The 12,437-nt window shown below is 41.9% G+C and overlaps 1 long non-coding RNA gene across 2 annotated transcripts; it reads right to left on the bottom strand.

Annotated features, from left to right (window-relative positions):
• Window positions 1-7,000: 7,000 nt before the first annotated feature.
• Window positions 7,001-9,463, bottom strand: LOC121699317. Of its 2 annotated transcripts, XR_006026972.1 has the most exons (4): window positions 9,422-9,463; window positions 7,818-8,093; window positions 7,551-7,630; window positions 7,001-7,152 (listed from the first exon to the last, which is right to left on the bottom strand). It is a non-coding gene; the product is annotated as an uncharacterized LOC121699317 (long non-coding RNA). The 2 variants fall into 2 exon arrangements; XR_006026971.1 differs by lacking the exon at window positions 9,422-9,463 and having other exon boundaries at window positions 7,818-8,232.
• Window positions 9,464-12,437: the final 2,974 nt, after the last annotated feature.

The following is a 12,437-nucleotide window of genomic DNA, read 5'->3' as shown; positions in this document are numbered from 1 at the left end:
GTGTGCTTTTTAAAGTTAAACTTGAGCAGGGGCTTCTGAATGTGTTTTTACCTTGGATTTTGGCACAAGGGATTTTAACATCTAATCCTGTGTATTAATGTAATGCCAGACCGAACTTCCCGACCTCAAATGTTGTGGGCGGGACTAAGTTCGGAATGGCACCCAGGCTAACCAGGTATAGCACCACTGCAACTTTAGCTAAGTGATATTGCAGGGTGGGCAATAGTCTCAGCAATTAGCCTGAATTCGACAAGGAATGTACTAGAGTGGAGCCGATCAAACTCGGGCGCTCCGTAATCTCAAGATGAACGTTACCCACAGGAGGAGAATTCACGGACTATACTTACTCTATTTCAATTCAAACTAAATTTGCACGTAACGTTAATCAAGATGTAATAACATAAAATTAGCCGTGAGCGGTGCCGAGCATAACTCACAATGCTGTAATACTAAATGAATTAGTGAGTGGAGCTATCAACCTAATTCCTCCTCTATTTCTCAATGTTGACAACAAATTTGTCTGGTAGCTATAATGTTAGCTTCATTACCTTGCTAACTTTATATCATCAGTGTAACGCAACTAGTTCTAGCACACATTATACTACCCATACTTCAGAAGACTTGGTCAAGATTTGGAAAAGATTCGAGTCTTTTAACTAATGCCACCCCATTCAAGCATACTGAAAAGTCATTTTGAGTCTGTTAAGAAGCAAAAAGGCATGTTTAGAAGATGCCTCCAGACCTAGCATTGTAGCTCACTGAGAGCACTGGCCATAAGATGCATCTACTCCAGTTCGGTAGCACCAATTTTGGATGTTTTTTTCCCCCCATCAACAGTACGTTTCTTGGTGTTTTATGCCCCCAACGTTGTCTTCAAGGCAGCGCTGCCTGGAGAGCACTAGGGTTAGGCATGGGTTAAGGCAGGGGTGGGCAACTAATCTCCCCAAGGGGCCACATGACAAACTGGGATTGTTGAGGAGGGCCGGACTTTCTGGGGACGTCACAGTCAGGTCCCTCGGATGACATTTGCATTTGGTCATTTCAAAGACGTCTTAATGACCCGACAATAACGTTATACTGGGGACATGGAGGGGACGTTTGTTTATTCACACATGGCAGCGGAGTTGAGAGCGCTCTGGCTACCGCCTGCAGGACGGAGACATCACATCTATGCACGACATATCATACAGTTTATGAAGTTGTGCGTCTATGAGCAAAGTAGAACGCACAACTTCATAAACTGGGAAAAAGGTTGTTAACGTTAAACTCAAAATGTATGTGCTACATAATTACATTTTGAGTTTAACAATTGGCCTAATTCCCTACAGATGCAAGACAATTTAGAAGTGGGCATATAGATTACAGTAATAGGATAATTGAATGTTTAAAATGTTATAAAGTACACAGAACACATGAATTTTGATTAAACAGTTTATTGCCATTGCTTGTAATGGTTACTGAACATTTAAACATTTACTGAACAAGGACAAAGACACAGGTTGGAAGTAAACAAATCTCTATTAAAAAAAAAATGGTTAGGCACAAAACATACAAGGAACACTAATGAAGGGCTAGACGCAAAACGTTTGCACCTTGTTTCTTTGGCCTGCAATGGTGTGGTCTTACCTGAGGGTCAGCTGATGGTTCTCTCTCACACACAAACCCATTCATGCATGCATACATGCAGTGATACATGCAAAAGCACATCAAGAAGACACACAGTGAGGCCAGACAACACCGCACACAGAGGTTGACAAGGCACAGGTAAAATGATTGGTAAATTATTTTGAATTACATATAAGAAATGTCATGCAAATAACAAAAGAAAACCCAAGCACACAGACAGAGGAGCAGACATGCAGCACCCCTTGAATGGGGTACACAGCGGACAATTATTGCCACTTACAAAGACGAGAAAAAGTAATGATTTTGTGCAAAGTATAAAACAAAGCAACATCACACAAAGACAAAACAAAACATGCAGCATGCAGGAAACCACCACCAAATGAGATGAAAGGGACAGAAAGAAAGATACAGCCCTAGATATGTAAAAAAAAGAAACTTGAATGAAACACATGACCAATTCAGTATAACACTCAAATATGATGACATCACAAACCAACAGACTAAAGCCAGCCTGGTACAGAAGTGGAGGTGGGCAAGGGCTGATCCCCCAGTATCACACTGTCCATGGTCTCCTGCTGTGAGGCTTCCGTCAACATCTTGTGAAAACAAATATAAAAAAGGTCAGCGAAGAGGGTACACAAGAGAAAAAAAAGATTACAGTACAGTGGACCCTGATATGTGCTACTCGATGTTTTAAAAAAAAAAATAAAAAAAAAAATACATGACATTCAGAACATATTTAATGATGTGGAAGGTTACCGTTAAATGTTTACATCAATACTAGTGGTAATAAATGTCTAGAGTGCATGTGGTGCATAAACTCTATGAGGTAGTGCATTTACTGTATTGGGAGGTAGCTAAACTCTGAAGTGAGAAGTGGATAAACTCTGTTTCTGAAATGTCAGAGGTGGGTAAACTGTTTACTTGCGTTAGCCTCCACTACAGCCCTGGCGACACGGTCATGGCCAAATATATGTGAAAGAAAACCGTAGCAGTCTAACAAAACGCAAACACACTGTTTAGTTGTGAAAGCTGCTTGGTGATCACCACCACTGATCCCAACGCTAGCCATGATGCTTTCATGACTATATGGACATTTACTTCAGGGCAATTTTGTTTTGGCTCATATTCGTGAATCACGAAATATCCTCTAATGTCAGACTGATCATGATTGTAGTGGAGGCTGTGTCAAAGGGAACACGGTATGCAAAATACACAGAGCTAGCTAACGCGCAGCTTTTGAACATTAGCATGATGCTTACCGTGGCAATATCTCGGCTTACCGTGGCAGACGGTGTCTCTGGACCTCAGGACAGGGCAGGCAGAGAGGTTTGCATGCACAGACGGCACGGCGGTAGGAATTAACTTCGCCATTCTCTCACTCTTTAAACCAAGTGAGACCATCTTGGCATCCCCTGAGTGGTAATCCTCCTCCTTGAAATGCGCACTGCATGCGCGCCTTTGTCCTTGGGGAAGTTTGTGCCGGGAGTTCTTGCACCCGGCACAAACACAGTAGTAAACCATTTTATCTATATCTACCCAATCCCTATAGGCTATCTCTATCTTTATATTTACTTATATATCTGACACTGTTACTCTCTCACTAGCTGCTACTCTCACTAAGTTAATTGTCGTCTCTCTCAAGGGTATCAAGGCGGCCTTTCCGCTGTCGTCCCAAAACGAGTACCTCATGTGACGTCATGGAATGCATTGTGGGAGAAATAAGAATCATCGCAAACCTGTTGCTAACAGCTAAAATATCACCTACTTTTCCTTATTATATTTCTTTTTTGTGATACTTTACAACATCAAATACAATGGATAATTGTTTAAATGTTTATTACCAACTAGAAAATTGCCAGAAAAGACAAAAAAAAAAAAAAAACCTGCACCACGAGCTTTAACCTACTTCCTTGTCAAAAAGAATGTAACCGCGGTTCTATGAAGGAGTGGAAGACCGCCAGAGTCTCTGGTCACTCGGAAGGGCGAGAATGACTATTGAGATCATGAGCCCGGCATCTGTATTTATATTTGTAGTATATCCTCAGTATAGTTGTTGTAACGCATTAGTGTATATTTTAAGGAAGACACGGAGACCAGTTAACGCATGTGCCATTGTATTCTCAAACCCAGGAATCTGCATACAAAGCATGTAATCACAACAAGGGCACTACGGTATCCACAGAGGGTCAAACTTAAGCCAAAATACCACAGTATTGTATCTCGCGGTCTCATGGTCACGTGATGACAGAAGTTTATATACATGTTTCTCGACCAATGCGCGAGTTCATGAGGAATTCCACTAGTCTATCGACTGCCTCTGGCGGTCTTCCACTCCTTCATAGAACCACGGTTACATACATAATCAGCGATCTATACCTTTTCGGGTGTTTTGGTGACTCTAAAGCTCCCCCTAGAGTTGAGGAATATTTATATTTTACCTTGGCATTGTAAATACTTCTTGCCTGGACACAGTAGGCCTACATGTGCATTTGTTTTCGGAGCCGATCTAACGACTAGCAACAATGTAATAGACAATCTCCAAAGAGCTAATCACCTTATTCCACGTGCAAACATGGGAGGCGCCATCTTTATCGGCTTTGTGCTTGAACTTCTCATTGAGCAGTATATCCATTGTAATACATTGATAGTAGAGTTCTATCGAGATGATTAGCCTCATATGTTAAAGGTACATGCCACCCAATGTCAGTAGTAATATATGTTCTTACCTTAACTTTCACGAGTTGAGTCATATCTCTCCCGTGTCGGTACGTGCACTCAAACTCCCTGGTGCGTAGAGCGAATGTGTTAGCATGTTGCTATGCTAGTGGGCTCAGACGTAGCCATAGAGGGAGGAAGATAGCAGTAATCAAAAACATCCACGTTTTCCCTACTTAAATACAGTTGCACGAGTAGTTGATAAAAATGTGTAAGGTCACACAACATGAAATGTGGCGATTTTCCAAGCGAATAAACAGGAGAACTACAATGTGTGGCGCAATAGCACTTGGGAGTACTTCGACCTAGCGTAGTAATATTAGTTAACACCTAATTGTAGATCCTACCCACCACAGAGCTGGATCAACCCCTCCCCCTCCGAGGCACACACACACACACGAGACAGATGCCTATTATCAGTCTGCGAGTCATCAACATGAGTTAAAATAATGGCATCAAACTCATTGAATGCCAAGCTGTTTTCAGAAGCTTTTTCCTAGAGTGCCAGCAATCTAGACCATTGTTGATGATTTTTATACAGCCACAGCATATTCTGTGTTATAGCTATGAACACATACAATGGCTCGTTTAAAAGGTGAGACTTTAAGCTCTCAGTGGGTGCAAACAGTGTATTTCTACACGCCTCTGTTCCTGAGAAATCCTAAGCTAAACAGTGGCTAGTTATCAAAATTGCTGTTTTTATCTAGAAATGGAGATATAACGTCTTTCATGAAATATTAAGTGTTGCCTGTAAACTTTCCGGGAAGTGATCAGCGAGACCTGGCGAGACTGCCACCTAGTGATAGACCCACGAAAATGCCCTGGTTTTGAGATGACGTGCATGAGTCACTGATTCGACCCAAAGCGGCAACCGAGTTATGATAAAATGTCCAGATTGTGCGTTTTCAATCGTCATATATTTTTATTTCCATTCATCACAGAGTTCCCAAAATCACATATAAGGTGTGTTAGAGTGTCTAGTTTCGTAATTAAAAAAAAGAAGCTAAAAACGTAATATTACGTTTTTGGCACTCAATGAGTTAAAGTAAGAGGTTAAGGTTTCTCAGGACAGCAGCATGTGTCCAAATTTCAATCTTAAACTTTCTATTTAATCATAAACTATCTGAAAACAGGGCTTTAAGTGTAAAATACCGAACTTGTCCTTTAAGCTACATATAGTTGTTGTCAACAGAACTCAACTGCACGCACACTGGAAGAAGTAGAAGATGAGTGTAAACGATTTTTGCCGGCGTTGTAAAAAGAATGTAAGGATACACAGAGGAGTACTTAAACACACAAACCTCATTTTTGAGAGAAACAGGTGAATGCATACATGAACAAGTTCTCCGTTTAGGATTACAACTCCACAAAACAGCAAACCAATCGCATAGTCCTCAAGTGTGACCATTCTGTGTTTGTCGGGTGATGAAACCTCCCCTTGAAAGTGTTCATATTTGGGGATTGGCTCCCCACAACCTTCAGGTTCACAAGAACAAACAGAATGGCAGTGAGTGCAGCACAGATGTCCTGGATCAACAGATGTGGCGTGTTCCTCAAAATGGCAGTACAAAGCTTTCCGCAGACAACTAGTGACTCCAGTCTCAAGTACCGTCTTAACTGCTGGGTCAAGCTTTGTATGCTGTTTGACAGCATAAACAATCGCATGTGCCTGCAACCCACCTCTGCCTGCCCTCCCGACCTGCTGAACCATGGTTTCCACATCATCTGGTAACCCATACATCACAATGTGTGATACGTTGGGAAAATTTAGGCCCATCCCAAGAGCTGTTGTTGCCACCACAACTCAACAGCTACCCTGTCCACTCAGATGACGGCACTCTGTGGAGCATGCCTATACGCAGGTTTTCAATATTTTTCTCAGGGTCTCGGTCAACCCAGGAATCTTAACCGAGTTCTCCCTTCAAATGGCAGATCACTCAGCCAACTGCCTTCACGGTTTTGCAATAGATAATTACTGGCAACATGGAGATACCATTTTTTTTAACATCCCTCACAATCCTACAGAAGCATATTAGGGCTAACCTGACTCTCGCCAGATGAATTTCGTTCCGCCTAGCTCCACTCATCCATCTGGGACCAATCCATTGGAGTGTTGCTTCAGAAGGCTGGGCCTAATCAAAAAATGCTTGCATATGATTGAATAAGCCACTTGTCCGTCATCTATTGACGTGCTACTTCAACCACTCGCATCGAAGCCAACCCGTGACGCTGATAAGTCTCACAGTCGCTTCTACGCTATGTCACATCTATGAAACTCCTGCCCTGCGTCCTGATTGGCTGTACCATAAAATCGGGTGCAGAAATCACTCTCAATGGAAGAGGTCCCAGATGGATGCGAGTGAAGCTAGGCGGAGCTAAGCGGAACGAAATTCATCTGGCGAGAGTCGGGTTATATTAGGGCATAAAGAGAACATATTTTTTTAAATTCTGAGATAAGTCAAATTTTTTGAGAAACAAAATCAGAAATAATTTCTGAGATTAAAGTCAGAATTTCTGACTTTAATCTCAGAAATTATTTCTGACTTTGTTTCTCAAAAAATTTGACTTATCTTGAAAATTTTGACTTCTCGGAATTTTCAAATATATTCTCTTCATGTGGCACCAAATATGCATCCGTACAATCCAGTGTAGGCAGTCCAGTGTATGGCCAGGTACTTTAATCAGACCCAGTCTGATGTTTGTTCTGTTTGGGCTCCAAAATGATTGGATTGTCCATCTGAAGCTGTTTCATAACCCTGGCTCTGGATTCCCGATCAGCAAAAGCCGTCAATGTCAGCACAGGTGTACCTGGAATATATAGCAGTACAATAAGCAACCAATAAGTAACAGTAAAATAAGAAATGATGAGTAGTATCATTCATTTATTTACTTTTTAATGACTGTGCGGACATCTAAAAGGAATACATCACTTATAAGGGGTACAGTGACTACCAATGGGTATATGTGTAAATACATACAAAGCAACACCCAAATGAATGGTCAATTTCCATCTGAATGGGCAACCAGTTCCTATGGCCACTTGGCCAGTGCGAATGCAAAACCGGTTTTGGGGGAAAGTGGTTAGTTGTGTTTAGAAGTGGACAGGTTCCTGTAATGAAACCGATTTCAATTAAAGTGGTGAATTACACTAAATGTAGAAAACATCGAAGACTGAACATGCAGGAAGTCTATTGTTTTGTACTTACCAGCTTTAACTAAGGATCTAAGGTCTCCCAACTTGGCGAAGCTGTCGCGAAATGGCGTCTGCCCTTTTACAGCCTGACCCCTGATAGAAATAAAAGAGTAGCCTACATTAGAATGTTTGAACTGCTAGTTATTTCGCTAAAATTACACTAACGCTATGATTGTACCAAGTCTGAGTTAGCGAACGTACAACGACACCTACTATGTTTACAACATGGGATTCCTATCACAACATTGGGAGTTAGTCTGACTTGGTAAATATCGCTTACCATTTGTAAGTAAGATAAACTTCGTCCACGATGATACCCATTACGTTGGCTTAAAAAACATCGGAGCCTAGCATGTCCCTCCACTTGTTCAGCAGCCAGGATTCCGGTCTTCCGAAAAGGAGCTGGCAATGACCGCTGGCTATATCCACGTTGAGTTGCATCGCCGTGATGCCCATTTCAGTTGCTTCTTTCACTTGGTCCTCCATGAGTGCGACAAAGGAGAAACAACAATGACTAATGGGTTTTCATTGAGTCCCATTAAACTTTTGCCGAATCCTGTAGGAAGGACGGCAAAAACATCTTTATCAACAAATGCCTGGAGTTTCTCTGTTTCCCTTTTAAAATGAATGCGCTGTCGATATCTTCTAGAACAGACTCGATGGCAGAATCTACACATCTCAAGTCTCCAGCGGCAGCCATCTTTGTTGTAAACAAATTCAACCCAAATGGCGTTTACAAACGGAAGTTCGGGAGGAGCATGACAGAGTTTGCCACGCCTCCTTCAATCAGTCAGGTTATTTATTCGCAGTCTGCCTCTACCTGCCGAAGTTGCAGCATCGGTGTCACTCCGTTTGCAAGGCGCGTTTGGTCAAGCTAGGAGCTAAGTCACCGGTAAGTCCGGCTAAGTCACGCGCAGAGCTCCCTTCTTCCGGTGTCTCCCCCTCTGTTCATGCAACATGTTTTTCAACTCGGCAAGTTATGGCAGCCCGCGTGCAGCCCTCTACCTTGCCTTCCGCTACTACGGCCTCTCTCTTTTCCAGCTAATCAACCCTCCCCACTTTTCTCTTTGCCTACCTAGGGTGCTGTGCAACCTCCTCCCCCTTCCCCTGTAGCAACCGCGTCGCTACCTTTTCCCCTTCATCTCCCACCGGCGTAAACCGCGTTCGAGCCCGCGTTTTTTCCCAGCCAGGGACCGCATCCCTGGTTCTCCCTCGCCCCTCTTTCTCTGGATTGGTGCCACCACCCTATAGGCTACCGTCTTGGCATCTCATCTGAGACCATGTCTACATTAAAATTGTAATACAACATAATCTATGTGGTGATCACAAAATGTATTTAAGGAACCATCGCTTTACCTTAACTCAATGCTGGCGTTGGCCGTAAGGCAGCTGATACACAGGAGCTGTTGCTCTGTCGCTTTTCGCGAATAATTATAAAAGAATAATTTATTTTATTATTATTTAAGACAAGACAGTTGTTGCCCCCAGACTATGCAATAGACAGACACTGTATAACTAAGATAATAAAGTAAAGTAAAACAAAAAGGGTACAAGTACAATGTAGGCAGTTTCCAAGTGCAAGCAAAGCTAAACAGAAACGAAACGAAACCAAGACAAGACAGCAGCATGACCTACGCGGAGGGCAACGCGGATGGAAAAGCTGTGCTACCTGGAAGACAAACAAAATACATCAAACCTGATACCATTTCCCAAAACATCCACATTTATTTTAAAGCTATACACACACATACTCTTCTCTATGCCAATTTTCCCAATGACAACAGATGAGGATAGCATATCCATCCATCTACAGGGCTACATATAGAAATGGAGTTTAGCTACACCAAGCACATTTTAGTCTACAACATTAGGGCCGCAACATACCTGATGGTCGGTAGACCCCCAGTGCTCAGACGAGGGACAACCAGTGGAACCTACTGAGCTTCTTGCTGTAGAGCTCCTTAAGTAGCGCATGGTTGGCCTAATTGAATGATTGGCCCCACCCACTCATTAGCAGAGGGCCAGGGAGAGGCCAGGAGGAAAGAGCAAGCAAGCAGACAAGGTCTGCCTGCCACACATTGTTCAAGAATAAAGGGGTGTATGGCGGAATCCTGCACGACTTCTGCCTGTGCAGTTGACTCCTGCACGATCCCGCAAATCACTTCAGGACCTCGGCCAGAGACTTCGCCAAACATACTTTTCTATTATGCTATCTGTTTGCAAATTACGAATGTGAACTAGTGAAGCGCTCTTGGGGGGTATTCCATCAACCTCGCTAAAGGCCAAACCTGGCTTATTTCGATAAGTCTCGCTAATTTTAGTGAGAATTCCATTAATGAGGTTAACGTGAATCCCAGCTTGGTAACTATGGGAATTTATGCCACAGAACTAACCTGCTCCGTAGCAGGTTAACTTTCAAGCTAAATTAAGCTGTGTTGCAAAAAAAAAAAAACAATCAGTCCAAAAAGATGGTTCCGTCTGAAATCGAACAAGTGAAATCAAAAGCAGATTATGGGTCCGTTTAACGCTTTGCGGTGCTTTGTTCTATTTGCTCCATCCATCTGATCCAAATAAAAAATGTGTTCAATAATCCAATTTTCAATTTTTTTTAACTGGTCAGCAAATACGTAATTGCTGCTATTTTCTAAATGTATCATTAGTCACACAAGATAAAGAAAAAAACAGAAACTGGATTGGAAACAAAAGTAAAATTCAGTTAATATTGGATTTTTGCCTTTTTTACCGTTTTTGTTGGGCTTTTACATCTATTTTTACTCCTACTTCTACTCCCCCTACAGTTGTGGAGTGTATATATACACAACTGTCGTAAATACTACTCATGCTTGCATCCTTCCCCCAGTGGGGTATACTACTAAGCACGTTAGACATATCTAGGCTGTCTACACATATCGAAGCTACACAAAGCCTGAACTCGGGATATAAGTTAAAGCAACACCAAAGAACTTTTCCTCTGTCGCACGCACGCTATTTGTTTATCCAGCAATGGCTTTGCAAATAACGATGTCCATAGACAAGGTAGAATATGTTGCATGATTTTCTGAAATTACGATGTATTGCGACATCATGCAAGTCAAATTTGTAGTTTCTTATGTCTCATTCCATCGAACTACAGATCTGGCAAACTTACATAGTGCGGTTATAGCCGATAGTGGGCCGCGAAGCGAATGCAGAAGTGCCGCTCACCCTGTTACGAGTTGATGAACCACGGAAACAATTTTGGAAACATTATCTTGAGGCACAAAAAACTATTTGGTGTTGCTTTAAGTGATACTATGATAGCAGTTATGTGATATATTTGTAAAACTAGGCTTTCAGCTCAGAGTTGTGTGTGTTCTCGGTGTTGGGATAAGTGTTGCCACAGTTACTTTGAAAAAGGTAATCTGATTACTGATTACTCCTTTAAAAAGTAACTTAGTTACTTTACTGATTACTTGATTTTTAAAGTAACTAAGTTAGATTACAAGTTACTTTATTAGTTACTTTCAGCAGCTGCCAACAACACCCCCACCGCCTCAACATAAAAATGATAACCGGTTTTGCCAATACTCACTATACTGGAAGTGCATTTTAACAGTAATGCCAACAATGTATAGCAGACATCCCAACCTAACCTACTTAGATACTGAAATGCAGATGTTTGTTCAATAATGTCTAGTCAGTACACCAAATAAGGAAGGCCTATTGATAGAAATTGTGATAGTAAAATATGTAGATTTTGGTAGTTTGGCCTTTTCATGTAGCCTTGGCAACCATCTAGTATAGGCCTGATTAATATGCAAATCTTTTGCAATCATTTAACATGCAATGCTAAAGTCACTGTTACAAACAGTGCAGTGTGCAATATCATTATGTTTTACTCTTATGAGACAATTGGGTACACTTTTGTGTAGTCTGATGTGAAATGGGTGTTAAATGTTCCTTTTTGAGGGGTCTGACTCTGCCATGACGCTCCTGTTCCTAGATACACTAACTGAACTGATTAATTAAGTTCGGGAGAAAAGAGATATAAGCCCACCTACACTGAAAACTGATATGTTGATTTAGCAAAAAAGACCAGGATGCTCTCTGTCTTGGATGCGCTTGCAGGCACACATGCACCACTCCTCTCTCTCTCTCCCTCTCCGTTGTGTGCGCGTTAAACTTAGATGCACACGCGAAGTCCGGTCTGACTGGCTTGCGTGCTCTTGTTCGCTCTAGGTTCCGGGAGATTTTATAATTTGCGGGCGTCAGGATATCAATATGTGGGAGACTCCCAAAACTTCGAGAGACTTGGGATGTCTAGCTAGACAGCACTTTGTCGCCAGCACAGAATGTACAACGTAGGCTACCTTAATGTTGTCATGTTTAGCTGAAATAATGACTGTAGCCTATAGATAAAACGAGCATCTCTCTCCTCCCTCCGTTGTTGTTTACGTTTGTGTCGCTGCGTGGTTTTACACGTGAGTTGTCCTCATGCTGAAAAGGTTGGCATAACTTACATGACGTCAATCCCCGAGACAAGAAGAAAAGTAACACGTTACTGGCATGGTTGGGATGATGTTGGCCAATCGTGAAACGCGAGATGCACAAGACCGCCTATATTAAAAAACGATTACTTCTGCATTTATAAGCGATAGTGTAATCTAGACTGCGGTCATTTTTAGTGTCTAGCCTATAACATCAAATACATCGATTGTCATCAGATGTTGCACGTCCATAGTGTCATATTTGCATGCACAACACTGTTAAAGAACCTGCAAGATCCAAAATGTTTGGAGAGTTAGAGCTCCACCTTTAAGATATATGACAGAATCTTAGACGTGTGATAACTTTGTTTTTTAAGATAATTGATTGATTGAAATTGGTCAGCAAGTCCACAAGTTGTGCAGATGTCAACCAT

Source organism: Alosa sapidissima, chromosome 2 (assembly GCF_018492685.1).
Source record: "Alosa sapidissima isolate fAloSap1 chromosome 2, fAloSap1.pri, whole genome shotgun sequence".
NCBI lineage: Eukaryota > Metazoa > Chordata > Actinopteri > Clupeiformes > Clupeidae > Alosa > Alosa sapidissima.
Note: the sequence above shows the minus strand (reverse complement) of the source record. Positions and strands in the feature narration are given on the sequence as shown.